Source organism: Colias philodice, chromosome 10 (assembly GCF_061535455.1).
Source record: "Colias philodice isolate Cphi_HAF_F1 chromosome 10, ilColPhil1 Martin Lab GWU primary, whole genome shotgun sequence".
Classification (NCBI taxonomy): Eukaryota; Metazoa; Arthropoda; class Insecta; order Lepidoptera; family Pieridae; genus Colias; species Colias philodice.
In genome coordinates, this window is record NC_143095.1 from 457914 (window position 1) to 475559 (window position 17646).

The 17646-nt window shown below is 31.8% G+C and overlaps 1 long non-coding RNA gene across 3 annotated transcripts; it reads right to left on the minus strand.

The window, feature by feature from the left end:
• Window positions 1-14346: 14346 nt before the first annotated feature.
• LOC149484982 (uncharacterized) lies at window positions 14347-16381 on the minus strand. 3 transcript variants are annotated; one of them, XR_016316154.1, is made up of 4 exons: window positions 16243-16376; window positions 16105-16149; window positions 15873-15995; window positions 14347-15680 (listed from the first exon to the last, which is right to left on the minus strand). It is a non-coding gene; the product is annotated as an uncharacterized LOC149484982 (long non-coding RNA). The 3 variants fall into 3 exon arrangements; XR_016316152.1 differs by having other exon boundaries at window positions 15873-16149; window positions 16243-16381; XR_016316153.1 differs by having other exon boundaries at window positions 16105-16370.
• Window positions 16382-17646: the final 1265 nt, after the last annotated feature.

The window sequence follows — 17646 nt, forward strand, 5'->3', positions numbered from 1 at the left end:
AAAACTGTTTCACTATTTTGTCCTACTCTTCGTCCGACAATTCCACAAATCGTGGTCACCTTCTGACGTCAATAAGATTAGAGCAAATTGTAGTTAACAGTTTTTATAGCGTTGCGGTGGCTCGTTCGGGAAGTTCTTAGACGCCAAGATGTTGGAGCTCTTTAGTGTCCGGACTTTGAGTTGAAGCGATTCCGAAATGATTAACTCGCTCAACTTGTTTTTTAGTACATTTTTGTTGTGGAGTTATGGAGCGAATTTTGGTAGAAATAAGCCGGGTTTGGTTGCATTGCAAGTTTGGTATAGAACAACGAAAAAAGGGTCGATTTTATGACTAACTTTTATTTAATGAGTAATACTAATGGTTTTTAATACTTACATAGGTCCACTCTTGTAGGTATTACGGCAAATACACCTCAAATGTTTTGACTGCTCAATAATTAACAATAACCTGCTAGAGAGTGGCTTTTTGTCTCTACCGAGAGTCTTTTATAACAAAGTTTACGCCGTCACTTTACTCTGAATACGTGTATTTCAAATAAACTTCTTATATCTATGAAAATATATGACTAGCTATGATAACATCTTGTTAGTATTTATTCAATCAAGCAACTACCTGCAAACCCTCTACTCTTGTAAGAGTAAGTTTACTTTATTATAAGTTTTATGAGATAACAAGATTCATTACTTTCTTATAATGTTTTTTGTTGATTTATAGACTTCTAGTGAATTCAATCATCTTTATTTTTATGGAAGTAGTATAAGATCTAGTCTATATTCAACAGACCATATAGTAAGTATAGTTAAAACAGTACAAAATAATAAGACTATAGTCCTATAATATAATATTATACGACTAAACAAATGATTTAAAACGTGTGAAATTGACGGGATAAAAATCAATTTGTGAATGAAGAAATGAATAGACAATGAATGTTTTTGCAAAAGCCGATTACCAAAATATTTACTAGATTTTATTTAAATGTATTATAAAAAATAAAACATGTGGCACTCGGGGACTGCCGCGGTAAAGCTATTGCATGCTATGCCTTCAAGCCACACCTCCGTGTCCATCGGAGTGGGGAGCGTGAGGTTTTTTCGTTACGGAATTTCTCGATTCGGTCCCCGCGCTCAAGTCCCGCGATAGAAGCTATGCAATAGCTTAAAAACATAAAATACAAAAACATTACAATGATTCTCCAATCTTTCGGCCTAAAAAATACAAAAAAACAACAACGTCACAATCATCAGTTCTGTGAAATGTACATAAGCCGAAAATGAAATATCTCCTTTATGCGAATTAACGTCCAAAATGAGTCGAAATTATAGCAAAGTAAACTAATTTATAAGGTTTCCTTTCAATGTTTAAACAGCGCTTGGATCTTGGATTATTTAATATTGGACTGTAAACTTATTAAGTTATTATTTATTCAGGATCCTCTGTTGTTTGATGGAATGTTGCTATTACGTATTTCACAAATAATTTAAGACTCTATTTAGTGAAGAATTAGGTAACTATTCGAGTAATCCGTAGTGTTTAATAAGATATAGTAGATTATATTGTTTAACTCGACATATCGAACACTTTATTGAGTGTGAACAGCAAACAAAGCAGTTGTTACGTATCTTGTTGTTTCTACGTGAGTTAAGACTAACAACATTTCAACACGGTTGGGTGTGTAATTATAAAATTATAACATTTACATCTGCTGGTAATTTCAAAGTTATTTTTCATGTTAAAAAAATACAAACAATCAAAGGCTAAAACTTATCTAACATTTGAAATCCTTCAAATTGAATTCAATCTAGAGCTTTAATAATTGGCCGTGTTTCTGGAATCATTATCCTATAAGGCTTCCGTTTGTAGCTATAACATAATATTATACTATGCGCAAAATAAACATCGGTTAAAACCATGCTGAAACTAATATAAATATAGCTAAATTAAACTTTAACTTAAGACACATTATTACTGTAACATAACATTTCCCTCAAATAAACTTCAAGTTAACCTAATAACTTAGATATTCTGGAACACAATTGAAAACACAGTCAAATATACTTAACATTAAACCAGCACATTATACATTAATCTAAGATAATTCACTGTAAAACTAGAATCTAAAGTTCCTTTTTTACCTTCAGTTAACCTTAATTTTCTTATTAGTTCTAAGCAAAGTCAATTATGTAATTACTTATGTGCGTGGGTCTCGTAAACAAGTTAAATGGACGGAAAATCTGTTTCAAATTGTATATCCAAGAATTATAATTATGTTTTGTACTTTTATTTTCGCTTACAAAATATTTATTTAGACGCGAAATTAATTTTAATGTTAGATACGTATTTAGGATGCTTCTGTTTATTACGTTTATCAAATCTACGAACGAATTAGCTTTTAAATTGAATCAAGTTTTAGATTAAAGTTATTAATCGTTCAATTTATATATTTTTATTTCAATTTATGTCTAGAAATGATATTAAGAATATTAATATTATTTTATAAAATAAAATATATGATTTTTTCGTTAGAATAATTTATTCGCATAAAAATATATAACTTTGAAGCAATTCTGCTTTTCAAATTTGTTTTACGATTTAACGATTTATTAACAGATTTAAAAGACGATTTAATTATAACAGGTAATGAATAAAAATTCGTATGTTAAAGAGATTCAACATTTTTAATGTTGTAATGAAATTATTTTATTTCATTCGATAATAACATCAAATTAAAGGTCAATCACAATTATTATAACATTAAAACAACTGAACATATACTTTCTAAATATTGTTACAAAATGACAGAAACAATTTATTACCAAACAATATTCGTCGAAAATAATTTTCTATTTCAACAATTTAGTCATAGATAAATATTTTTCCAACATCAAACATACTGGAATATCAGTAGTTTTGGCGCATTGCATTGCACATGGTTCATATATTTCAACGCAGTGAAAATAAAACAAAATTTTGTGGAAACAAACTCATCCAGCCGTGCTTGTAGTTCAGCACTCCATCACGGTCGCAATCATAATCGCGATAATAAAAGTCCGAATAGTAATTCTACCATACTGACATTCCTACTACACGACGCTTCAACACGACACAATACACCAAAGAACATACATCGCGCGTTACACATCGAATAGTTATAACAACGTGCCGTCATAGAGCGCAATGAATGTGACGCATTTTAATACGTCGTTCGAGGTAAATATTAATAGGATTTCTTATTAGAGGTTCCCCAGTACAGAACGGTGACGTAATAAATTTTCACGCAATACAATAACGCACCCGGACAGACAACACAACCACTTTGTAGCTATAACTTTTTATTGTAAAAAATACTGCGAGAGAAAGTAAAATATGCGTAAAAGTACACGTCTCTTGAACAATACACTATATATTTTTTACGGTTATATACGGTGGAGTACATTTTATTGGATTTCGTAGTGAGAAATAAAGGCTGTAAATAAAGATAATCGTATACGAGCTTAAGATGATTTTTTTGAGAAAATATAAAATGGAAGCTATTCTTTGTTAATGTTTTAACATTGCCCTCAACGGTATCACGCATACGAACAGAATTTAAAAGTAAGTAGTCAATGTAGAAGTTGCTGATATATTTTTAATTAACCTATACCTAAGGGAATGGAAAAATATTACTTAGTCGTTTTTGTAGCTCATCTCGTAGCGCGTAGCTCGTAGACCTGTTCGTAGACCTGAAATGTAGCGACGCATGTATTAAGCAACATTACAGACAAAAATTAATAACTCAATAGAAATAAAATAGATAAATTATTTACTAGAATACTACACAACCCCATATGAAGTTGTAGATTAATCTCAACATTGATACATTGAACCACATTGAACCACGTAATCAAATGTGTGGGTGCAAATTAAAGTTTATTTAGTATGCCGTTAATCTTAAAGTCAATTGGCATCTATAATATAATAAGATAGATGGAGTGATCAGGTGCATCGATAATAAACTCACGCGCACGTAGGTGTTTGATTTTAATTCTGAAAAAAACAAATTTTAATTATAGTCTGTATTCGCAATTGCTTTGTTAGACTTTCTCTTTAATTTGGAATTAAAATATGAGGTAAAAATTTCGATACATATCCGTAATGTGTATATTATTCCTCATAACAATAAAGCAAGGTTGTTCTCAGAAATGTTAAGCAGAAGCATATTATGTAGTAACCAGGGCTTATCTTGCCATTATCTTGGAAAAATCCCTATCCCATTACAATTGGAAATTCCTAGTAAAATATAACACAAGGCCTTTTTTTTATCGTGGGGAAATCTTCTTAGATACCCCCGGCTCTATGAACTTTAGAGCTTGGTTTGTGACCGTCACGACAAAGGAACAATATACATAATATTATATTTCATTATTTTTCTTAATATAAGTAATAACGTATAATTATATAATAAACATTATTATCCTCAGTTTAATTTATAAGGACCACTTCCTGAATTTGATAGAAATTGCTTCCTGGAATTGTTCTTCCACGTTATTAGATAGCAGAAATTACATTAAAATTAGACGGTAACAAGGATACAATTGACACCAAAAATGAATATGAACATACTTAAAGAAGAAATATTTTTTGTAATTCAATAAAACTAATAAAAGCATTATAATATTAAGTGTATTATTATTGTATTATTGTTGATGTTTTATGGCTATGTGTGTGTGTGTGTGTGTTGTGCTGTCCTTGATAAATAAATGTTTCTTTCTTTATATTATCAATCAGACACTATAGAAAAGTTCAGGAATACTTCTTCATTAGTAATCGAACCCAAATGCCCTTAAGGCCGTGTACGCCGTCCGTGCGCTGTTTGGCTCAAATATGTGATTTTTCAAACCAGACTGTCCATCAACCACTTATCTTACAAATATATGAATTACTAATAATTTTAGGAAATTTTATTGTCTATGTAGTTAGTTAAGAGTTTTTTTCAATTAATACAGTATTTGTGAATACCATCAAGATAACTGAGCCGATGATTACTTGATTTCACTTTTAGTGTCAATTTCGAAGCTAAAAATATCTGAAATTGCTGACAGATCTAACACACAATTATTTTTAACTAACTGCAAAAATCCTTATTAAAATAGTTAGTTAAAAGATTTTTTTATTTTGGACTCCTAACTTACGAAATTAAAATCCGAACAATGTGAATTTTTTTAGAAATTATAGTCGACAAAATGATTATTTTCACCAAGATATTTGACTTTATTGAATATAATTTATACATATTGCAATAAAAGAATGTCTTACTTATAAGATAAAATTTAAAAAATCAACTAAGGTACCTCTATTATTTTTCTACAAATTTTTTTAAAGTACTATAAAACACTGCGCGCGACCCGATTAAAATCAGTCGGCAGCGAGCCTTTCCAGAGAGAGGACATGTTGCTCGGCGCTCTCCTGCGGACCTATGCTGTTCATAGTAAAAGGATAGCGCAAGCCGCGATCTATCGTAATAGATCGCGGAGATTTTGACTTGCGTTAAATTGAATATGCGCTCTTAAGCCAGAGTAAACACTAACATCTACGCTTTCAAAACATTCTCCATTAATCACGCTAAAGTTCAAATATTAGCTTTAATTTTGTTCCTTAATAAAGCTAATTAGTTTGTTTTGCTTTGATACTTGCATGTCTGGGTGCATTCAACAATACAAGCCACTTAAGTGCTTAAAAGAAGGGTTATTAAGACCGTAATAACCACTTTGTCATATTATTATCCTTTGTGTTTTGTTTGGTTGGGTTAAATACGTCTGGAAATGTCATTATTTTTTACCACTAATGCGTGTTTATATAATAGGAAGAGACGAATGAACGAATAAACATGTTTATGAAATTGACTATTCATATAAATGGTAAGGGTTAACATGAATAAAATAGACTTTAGTTTAGGTAAGGATAGCAAGGCATGTAGTAAGACTATAAACTGTGGTATAGAATATGTGGTGTTTCCATGTATTAATATGTTTAAATGGTACAGGTTTCTCTCGAAACATAAGGAAGTGAAAATGGATTTAATTAATGTATTTATTGCATGAAATTTTAATATAAAAAAAAGTTTATTGTTATTTTAATAAGATAAAAATATCAGTGTCAGTAACATTTTATGATTATAAAGAAGTAACGGATTAGAAAAATAAAAAAAGTAAATAAAACCTTTGTATGAGTAAAATTGGTTTTATTTATACACCTTTTAAAGCAATACGTTGTTAAGTTCGCGGACTTTATATTATTTTTCCAAGAAAAGAAAAGGGAACCCTACGAAATATATTACATAGGGAGTAATAAATACATAGTAATAAATACAATCACATAATATGTCTGATTCTTACGAAGAAAATATTGATTTATCATAATTTTTTCGTGATAATATGAAATTATTACTAAAACACATCAAAGGAAATCGTAGACACAATTACAATAATTCTGAATGTTTGTTTATCATATCTATCATTACGTTACATGTACAAAAGTTCTTCACCATACATACATTTTTGTTGTACTTAAATAAATGGCCCAAAATCATTGAAGAAAAGCCATTATTTTTATTAGTGGTAATTTAATGTATGACTAGACAGAATGAAACGAAGTCGCTTTCTCTGTCCATAAGTCCCTATGTAGGCTAAAATCTTTAAAACTACGCAACAGATTTTGATGCGTTTTTTTATAGATAGAGTAATTCAAGAGGAAGTTTTTAGTACATATATAATTTATAAGGTTTTAAGGACAAAGCAGGCGAAACCGCAGGCGGAAAGCTAGTATCGTATAAAATAAACATCATACTACTTGGCTAATTGATTGAGAAATGATACATTCTACGAATTTTAGCCAACCATGTTATTGGTATTAGAAGCCTCGTGAACTTCAAAGTGAGTGTATTGGTTCCTGTGAAACATAAGTATTATTAGCTTTAAGAGATACTTGTAGTAAGAATGAATTATATTAAATCATAATCCGGAAAGCTAGTTATTATTGTTTTATTAAATTTAAAATTTCCCGCTTCATCTTAATCTTAATACTATTATAAGGGCGAAAGTTTGTATGGATGTATCCAGGATGTAATTATAAAGGCGAAAGTTTGTATGGATGTATGGATGTTTGTTACTCTTTCACGTAAAAACTTCTGAATCGATTACAATGAAATTTAGCACACATATAGAGGGTAACTTGGATTAACACATAGGATAGGTTTTATCCCGGAAATCCCACGGGAACAGGAACTATGCGGGTTTTCCTTTGAAAACGCGGGCGAAGCCGCGGGCGGAAATCTTGTATAATATAAAGCTAAAAACTCTACACAAACTTATCAAAAAATGTTTGTGAGATAATCACGCTGCGCTAGAACGACTAAACAGATATGGATGAAGTTTTGCGCTGATAGATTTATAAAAAAAAACGCAACTAGCCGTGTACGTGTTTAGTAAAAAATAGTAACCAAGTATGACTTTAGAATGTAACAATTGCACCAAATGAAAAGAAAATCCCAAAATAAAATTACAAGGCATTTAAGGTTTTATTGCTTACAAAAAGGTCAATAGAACAACAACATATCGCCTAAACAACCCTGTTTACTGGTCTGGCAACACTTGGCGTATAAAATACTGAACATTTGAGCACTGAATTGTCGTGTTAAAGCTGGTTTTAGCATGTTTACTTGCTCGCTACTGTTTGTGTTTCTTTTATCTAAATGTTAGTTGAAACTGTTACATTGTGACCAGTGGTAGCAGAAAAATGACGTGTTGAAGTGATAGTTGATGGATGCGATCACTGTAAAAAAAATCGTTATTTTCGTGAACTTTTCGTATTTTGCAATGTACCTACCATTCAACTTGATAGACCAAATACGTTTATGTTTGCAATAAAAACGCATTGAATTTTAGGATCCGAAATAGTATGTTTTGCTAAAGATTTATCTAAATTTCATGCCTGTATTATAAAGATTATATTTTTGGCAACAATTTGCCAAAACTAAAACGTCAATACGTTATAACTTGTGTTATGATTACCTATGATTATTTAAAGAAATTGTATACAAGCCGAAGAGCCTATAAAAATCTAGTAGCAAACTAAAAGAAGAGCTGTTTACTTATCACAATGCGGTAAAAAAGAGAGATTTAAATAATGATGATATGTGGAAACTAGTCCCTTTGGAACATGATAGAACGTAGGCGTTACAAGGGTATATCCCTTGGTGGAGACTAATATAAAAGGTCCTGTAGGGTACATACTGCTGATCGCATTCTCGTAAAGAAAATCGAAGAGAAATATATGATGAGACCGCCTACACGGCACACGGGACTTCACTTTAGTGAATTAAAGATTTATTGAAAGAAAGGAAAATCTATAGGGTTCGATGTTATGGTACCTATGGTTCGATCAGGCGTGCGTGATTTTCACATTCGCGCGATCGCTTTAAGTGGTATTTTTACATGCTGTTACGCGTGCGCGGCGGGTATAATAAATTCGGTTACCGGGGCCTTATATATATTATGTTTTTACCTTAGGTTTTTAGTATTTAACAAATATCAGTGAGTTTGTCTGATCATTTTATTATGCATGTATATTGGATGAGTTATACTGTTTAAATAGAGTTAGATATATTATATAGATAATGTTATAATAGAGTTTGTTAAAAAGAGCGTGTTTATAGTATCTTTACCTGTTTCCTATAGACCAAGTTAAGTTTGCTTATGATTTACAATTTACGGCTCGTAAAAATAATCAAAAACTTCTGCAGTAATTAATACTATAATTATCTCTAGCCAAATCTCGATCAAATGAAATTTTCTTAATGTTCATTACACTGAAATAGACCGCTTTATAATGTGGCACAGACGACGGAATCGTAATCTATCCAGACATTCAGGACGATTGCAATACAAATTTGATATAGCGCATGTACCGACATTTTCGCCCTTATAACAATTGAATAGGGACCATAGTGACGTGAAGGGTTGGTGCTCAACACACACATTAGCTGCGTCAGCCAAGCTAAACATCATCAATCAAGCGGTATCGCGGCTTCCAGCAAATACAGCTAAATTCTGCTTTAGTTATGCTCCCTGCATTTCCCTTTTCCGATCCTGAGTGTATCGTTTAGTGAGGCGAAAATCTGTTTGACTAATTACCGTTTGATTTTAATTGGATTTTTCGAAAGTTTGTGTACAAATGTGTTCGATTGCGTACATTCAGTTTCGATATTGGGTTAAGTGAAGAGGTAATTTCGAAAAACATACAGGCGTGTGCAGAATTTCTGCAAATTATTGTAGAAGTTTGGATGTCATGCGACACGAAAGGCGTACTAAATGTTGGTTACTTTGAAGATCGTTACGCCGAAACTCTATTTGCTACAGAGATACCAATAATTGTGGCCATAATAAGCTTCTGTTAGATAACACCACTATTTTAGTTAACTTCACTTGTTTTATACCATGGAAAATTGGTTCTTATAACTTGCAAATACTATTTTTGTACCTGGTATAATTATTTAGATATAAATCAAATAATACTTAGCATAAATTATTGCGTGCTGGTATCCATATAGTACCCCATCCTTAATTTTATTTAGTAGTGGAAAGGGAGATAAAAAACACCGTACTTTAACAGGTTTACAATACACACATTAAATTGTATCCAATGAATAGAAATAGCCAAGAAATAAATGATACAAATTATAATTTAATTACGACAGTTACGAATAATCCAATTCTAACAGTTATTTAGTGTACTATTTAATATTTAAATACCTCTAGGTACACGGTACCACAGAATATATAATAGTACTACGCATACTGTTATTATATAGCGCGATTTCTAGGAATTTAATAGAAAACCTACGCTATTCATTTGTTTCAATTAACTTGACATAGCGTTACAATGCTTCTAATCTAATATGCTCTTATGTTTGAGTTAAATACACTAAAGTAAAATTATCTGTGTATTATGTATGAAGCAAATATTCATTGCGAATTCTTACTAATGAATTCAAAAAAAAGGAAGTCTGTTATCAGCTGTTAGGTTCGCTTTTATGGTTAAACTACAGCACCGATTGAGATGAAATTTTGAATAAGAATAGATGAAGTCTCAGTGTAAAACATACTCTTTAATCAAGAGTTAAAATTAGAAATCAAAGTGTCGGCGATTTGTCCACGGCTGAAAACAAGGGGCAAGGTAGTGCGTTTATAAGTTCTCTTACGACAAAAGACTTTATGTTCGTGCTGCTTATTTATTGCGAGTTTTTCTACAATAAATTATAAAGTGTATAACAAAATAATTTACAAGAATTTCAGTTTAAACTCAATAATTCAAAACATTTTAATAACACACGAGGTTTTATTCAGTGCAAGGTGAAACACGACTGCAATTATGTTCACGGCGTAATATTGCAAAATTAACGGCTTTTACAGCGCTAGGTGCTAATTTAAACCCTTTAATGTTAAATTAACTGAAGCCGTGACTTATGTACGAGTTTTATTTGGCTTTCAGTTAAATAATTAACAATTGCTGTTGCTGTTAATCGGTGTCCTACATTTTTTATTGTTTGTAGAATACTTGAATAAATAAAATTTTGTAATGGTCATGTCAGTGAACTTAGCAGATCATTTTTAGCAGATCAAAAAAAAAATGTGAGTTCTTATCGCGTGCAGTTGAGTTCTACAGTTCCTGATACTTTTTAGAAATATTTCTGGCGTTTTTACCTTAAAAAACGACATTTGAAAAAATGATCTGCCAACTTCCCGTAGCAGATCATTTTTAGCAGATCAAAAAAAAATGTGAGTTCTTATCGCGTGCAGTTGAGTTCTACAGTTCCTGATACTTTTTAGAAATAGTTCTGGCGTTTTTACCTTAAAAAACGACATTTGAAAAAATGATCTGCCAACTTCCCGTAGCAGATCATTTTTAGCAGATCAAAAAAAAAATGTGAGTTCTTATCTCGTGCAGTTGAGTTCTACAGTTCCTGATACTTTTTAGAAATAGTTCTGGCGTTTTTACCTTAACAAACGACATTTGAAAAAACCCGACCTGGACCCGGCTTAACGTGATGAAGACGTAATGCTACGACATGATGCTACGCCGTAATGCTACGGCATGTGTTACGGCGTGATGCTACGCTGTGATGCTACGGCGTGATGCTACGGTGTGATGCTACGGTGTGATGCTACTGCATGATGCTACGGCATGATGCTACGGCGTGATGCTACGGCATGATGCTACAGCATGATGCTACGGCATGATGCTACGGCGTGATGCTACGGCGTGATGCTACGGCGTGATGCTACAGCATGATGCTACGGCGTGATGCTACGGCATGATGCTACGGCATGATGATATGGCATGAAGCTACGGCATGATGCTACGGAATGATACTACAGCGTGATGCTACGGCGTGATGCTACGGCGTGATGCTACGGCATGATGCTACGGCATTGTGCTACGGCGTGATGAAATATGACATAAATAAATTTTCTGGTGTTTCATTTTACGCGAGTATTTCTAAAAAGTATCAGCCCCCCTATGCAAGTGGCTTTCTATTAGCGTAAAGTTCAATAGAATCGATAAACGAATGTATGAGATTGACATAAGCTGGAGATACGTCACGTGACCGAGCGTAACGAAACGAAAATTGGTAGACGAGTGGCATTGTTTTTCTATTCCATTAAACGGAACGTAAAGTCATACGACAGGCGCCATACAAATGGCTAGCCAAGTGGCACTTTTGACAGGAGAAACGCTCTGTGGGCGTTCGTTATCAAGCGTACGCTAACATCTTGTAGAAATCGAAACAAAATGGCGATTTTATAATCAGCTGTTGAAGTTCCGTGTTGTGTTTCTTAGTGATTATAAAATTTTTAATAAAATGCACGCTTTGAGACTTTTAAAAGCTGCGCACGATGAAGAAGTTTGGCTCAGGCGCCAAAAAAGAAATGCGTCCAGACGGAGTTTGGAGACAATCGAAGAAATGCCCGAACAATTGTTTCAAGAGCGTTTTAGGTTAAGTAAAAAAACTTTTAGCGAGCTTTGCTGCAGCCTACGTAACCAAACAAAAATACGGGGTACTAAAGAAATTCCTTTGGAAGTAAAGGTAATCCACAGTTTCTTCACTGCGATTGTTTATAAGTGATGTCCGATATTTTAAATGCCCAATGAAAGGCATGTGTTGCGCATATCTATATTACATATCCTAATTCTACTTATTATCGTAGGTTCTTTGCGCTCTGAGTTTCTTGGCAACGGGATCGTATCAGAGAATTGTGGGTGTCACCCAACATTTGCCACAATGCACTACAAGTAGATGCATTAGGCAAGTTGTGGAGGCACTCAACAGTCCTCTGATAGTTAAAAAATGGATAGTTTTCCCTCAAACAAGGCAAGAAAGAGCAAGAATTCGACAAGAGTAAGTGTTTCTATTAATTTATTTATAACTTTCAATGTTTTGTACAATTTTAATAAATAACTTAATCCTTTACATAGAAAGAAGGTCGCTGCTATTGTAGTCACAAACAATTCTATTATTCCACATATTGATTGTCTATTATACCACAAAATGTTTGTTTCTGTTCAATTCTAAATGTTTTAAAGGTTTACAAAATATTATGACAAATCCATTTGAAAGTCTTTTTAATAATTGTATTATATTTTATAATATATTTAGGTAATTGTCTTTAATTATAAAATGTAAATATACCTAATTACAGATTTCAAAGGAAATTTCAATTACCAGGGGTAATAGGATGCATAGATTGCACTCACATATCTATTATAAAACCTCACATTGATGAACAGAATTATTTTAACAGAAAAGGATACCATTCCTTGAATGTGCAAATGGTAAGCTATATTTCTTTGCATATGTATAATTAGTTAGTAAGCATTGTTTTTAACATGTTACATTAAAACAAAATAACAAAGCAACTGCAAATAGAATATTTTTTATAACTTAAATTTTTTTTTCAGATATGTGATGATAATTTAAAGATTACCAATGTCAATGCAAAATATGGTGGAGCCACGCATGATTCCTTCATATGGGCATCCAGTGAAGTGGAACCATACATGCGTGGACTTCACGAAAATGGTGAATTGACGTGGCTATTAGGTAAATCAAATAATTCCTACCTACTTCTATATATTTATCATAAAAATATTGGAGTTATAAAGCTCTTTAACTACATTATTTGTTTAAGGTGATTCTGGATACCCGCAGAGAGCGTGGCTGATGATACCAATTTTAAATGCCGAACCAGGTTCTCGGGCAGCGGTGTACACTACACGCCATTTACAGGCACGCAATTGTATTGAACGATGTTTTGGTATACTGAAGGCTCGTTGGAGATGCTTGTTGAAGCATCGTACACTCCATTACCATCCTCGTGTTGCCAGTAAGGTAACTATTGCATGTTGTGTTCTTCACAATATTGCACAGGATGCTCAATTACCTCTCCCTAATAATATGGCTGAGCAACAAGAGGATGGTGATGAACCGAGTGTGCTGGTTGGACCCATTTCCAGCAACCAAGACGAGCTGATGAATGGCAGAATAATACTTAATAATTTAGTTAATAGGTTAATTTAATAGGTTATTTTTGTCTCTCTATGGTAATGGCGTGTAGTATGTAGCGTGAACTAGTGGTTCCCTGGTCCAACTAACTGGAACAGCACCTGGCACTGGCAGCACTGCACACTCCTGATTCACGGGAGCATTATTTTATTTACAAATAAGTTTGATAATTAACCATTGGTTAAATTTTTTAAAACAAAAGTATGTAATTTTGGTTATAAAGACTGAAGTAGTCATTTAGTTAATTGTTGAATTAAGTATAATATTATTATAAAAGCTAGAAGAGTGAATTACTTACTAAATAAAGACAAATTAAAATTAAGTACATAAGTGCAGTAGGTATTACTTTAAAACCTACAGTGTATTTTTTAAAGTGTGTTGTGTGTAGTTTTAAAGTGTATTACTTTTAAACCTAATGCAGTGTGCCTGACCAAGTAGTTTTGTATAATATTTTTTCGCTCCTAAAACATTATTTTGTTTACTTCACAGATTTAAATAATGCAACTGCATTAGTTACAGAATATAATAAATACATTACAGAATATAATAATCCTTTTAAAGTTTCTGATAACTGCTCATATTTTAGTGCAGGTTATAGGTGAAAAAATTGATCATCGTTACAGCCTCAACCTATTTTTTTATATTTTTAAGTATGTAATTTTAATTGTATTTTTTGTTAGTATTTATAAAAGTGTGTACTGAATTAATGGTGGTATAAACTACTTAACTAATTAAAGAATAAAATATACTATTATTATGTATACATGTTTTATTCAATCTTCTTAAAACTAAAACAAACACTTAAAATAAATTAAGTACATATAAATCCTATAAAATTTAAAGATTAAAAAGTAAAACAACTAAAGACAGAGGACAGAAAATACTGTACTTAAACTATTAAATTAAAATCAAAAACAAATTCAATATTCTTAAAACTAAAACAAACACTTAAAATAAATTAGAACATATAAATCCTATAAAATTTAAAGATTAAAAAGTAAAACTACTAAAGACAGAGGACAGAAAATACTGTACTTAAACTATTAAATTCAAATAATATTAAAATCAAAAACAATTTCTCGATGACACAATAAAAAAGTCATCGGGATATGTGAAATTCCATCATCATAAGTCCTCGTAAAAGATAAGTAATAACTTTATTACTTATATATTATACTTTTATTTTTTTAATAATTACAGTTAACTAATGTTTTTAGTGGGTTATTTCATATTTGTTGCGCTTTTAGGTAGTTATGTGAATTTGATGATATGTTAGTTATTTTTTAAATGTGTCTGGCTAGATGTAAGAACCATGAAAACTGTCTGGCTCTTAAGGTAACATCTTTTAATAGGTCCCCAACTAACATATATAAAATTTAGCTTTGAAACTATAATGAAAGTTAGGTACAATTTTATACACCCTTACTACCTGTTTCCGGCCAAAGTAACCACAACCCAGACTTGATAATCGCTAGTCGTTCTTATCTGTATCGGAGACATATACAGAGAAACTTTCAAGTTTATTAAAGAAAGGAATGTCTGGCTGTCGTGGGCTCTTGATCTACTATACAATTTAAAGATTAAAATGTAAAACAACTTAAGAAAGAGGACAGAAAATACTGTTACATTAAATAATATTAAAATCAAAAACAAATTCAATATTCTTAAAACTAAAACAAACACTTAAAATAAATTAGAACATATAAATCCTATAAAATTTAAAGATTAAAAAGTAAAACAACTAAAGACAGAGGACAAAAACAAATTCAATATTCTTAAAACTAAAACAAACTCTTAAAATAAATTAAGTACATAATTATAAATCCTATAAAATTTAAAGATATTAATCTAAAATAAACGCTTAAAATCATTTAACACAGTAAATATCATCAGCTCTATAAAAAAAATAAAATGGTCACAAATCCAGTCGCAGTCGCTCCATTTCTCTTTTATGGAGTAGTTCCTCACACTCCCTCTCACATTCATGGAGGAGCTTTTCCCTTTCCCTTTCTCGCTCATGGAAGAGCTTCTCTTGCGTCTCCTCCAGTGCAAGGAGTCTCTGTTCAACTGCCACAAATTCTGAAATATACAGCTGGGTTAACAAACAATTGAGAGTCTGAAATATACAGCTAGGTTAACAAACAATTGAGAGTCTGAAATATACAGCTAGGTTAACAAACAATTGAGAGTCTGAAATATACAGCTAGGTTAACAAACAATTGAGAGTCTGAAATATACAGCTAGGTTAACAAGGTGCAAGTTCAAACTTACTTTCTTCCACTTATCTTGTGATTTATGTACCCCACCACCAATTGAATTTAGTAAGACTGTCAGCCTTGCCCATATTTCGTCGGCTTTTACTCGACCCTGAAGTCCCCACTGAGGTCACCATACCTATAGGTAACACACACCAACGAAGCACTTGGTATTGATATGATTTCATTGTTTATTATAAGAATAATGAAGTAAGTTTGGAAACAAAACTGTATTTTTTTTATAGTACCTTTCCATGAATTCTATTAGAGCAGAAAATTGCTCCGGGCTGGCGCTGAAAAATAAGTACACATTTTAATAAATTAAATTTAAACCTTGAAGACATAATATATTTTTATGCATCATTGCAAATGCAAAATGAACTTACCTCTATATGTATTTTTATAATCTAAAGCAAAACCTGAATTTTTCAATTCACTTCTATTAAGTAAATTTATTGACTTTCTACTTTTTCGGCAGTTTAATTATTGAATTATTGAATATTTTTCAACATTACTAATGTCAAACTGAATGACAGTTCACAGTTTGACGTACCCTGACTGACGTTAGAATTCGAAGCCATAGACATTAGCGTACGATCCAATAGAATGAGCGTTCGCAAAGTTGTAATCCACTTGGCTACCTGTCGTATACCGTATTCGATAAGACGTCAACGTTTGTAGAAAGAGAAACGCTATGAAGCGTAAGCCACTTGACTAGGCCCCCAGGAACTGTAGAACTCAACTGCACGCGATAAGAACTCACATTTTTTTTTGATCTGCTAAAAATTATCTGCTACGGGAAGTTGGCAGATTATTTTTTCAAATGTCGTTTTTTAAGGTAAAAACGCCAGAACTATTTCTAAAAAGTATCAGGAACTGTAGAACTCAACTGCACGCGATAAGAACTCACATTTTTTTTGATCTGCTAAAAATTATCTACTACGGGAAGTTGGCAGATCATTTTTTCAAATGTCGTTTTTTAAGGTAAAAACGCCAGAACTATTTCTAAAAAGTATCAGGAACTGTAGAACTCAACTGCACGCGATAAGAACTCAAGTTAACTAAGTTTATTAATAAGTAATTATTAATAAGTAAGTAACTAAGTTTATTTTAAGTAATGGATGAAAAATATATCGGCTTTGAAAGTTCAATTCTAGAAAGGACATAGTTTTTATTCCATTTACATATATTTATTTTGAGATTTCATTTCGAGGAAACCGATTCCGGATCTGCGCCGAGCGGTTCGAAGAAAATAAATTAATTATTAATGAAAATTAATTAATTAATTACTAACATGGGGTCTTAAATTAACCTTATTGTCATATAATAAACGCTTTTAATAAAGTCTTAGTAGTACAATGAATGTCTGAATTGTAAGAACTTTTTTATAGAATCGCCGAGCTTATTTCATTATCTTCGCGATGTTACTTTAATTGTTGGATATTAATTACATTTATGGTGAATAGACAGATTAGACGATCGCTTCTAGTACTAATCTGGTTAAAAAAAATAATAAAAAAGTATGATTGTTCTATCTTGTCACATATTATATTCTGTAGCTTTTGTGGTAAACCCGAAATAGTAGTAGTAAAACTTTAGAATACTTATTTTTAATATTATTAAAAGATATAATTAATTAATCTATAACATGAAATGTTTTTTTTTTGCATTTATTGCGTCTCTAGATATGCTATACAAAGTAGGTAAATGATTTCCATCTAGATTAAGACTTTTTCAAACACTATAATATTTATATTCGTTTGAAAAATAAAACGCCAAGAGAGTTTTAC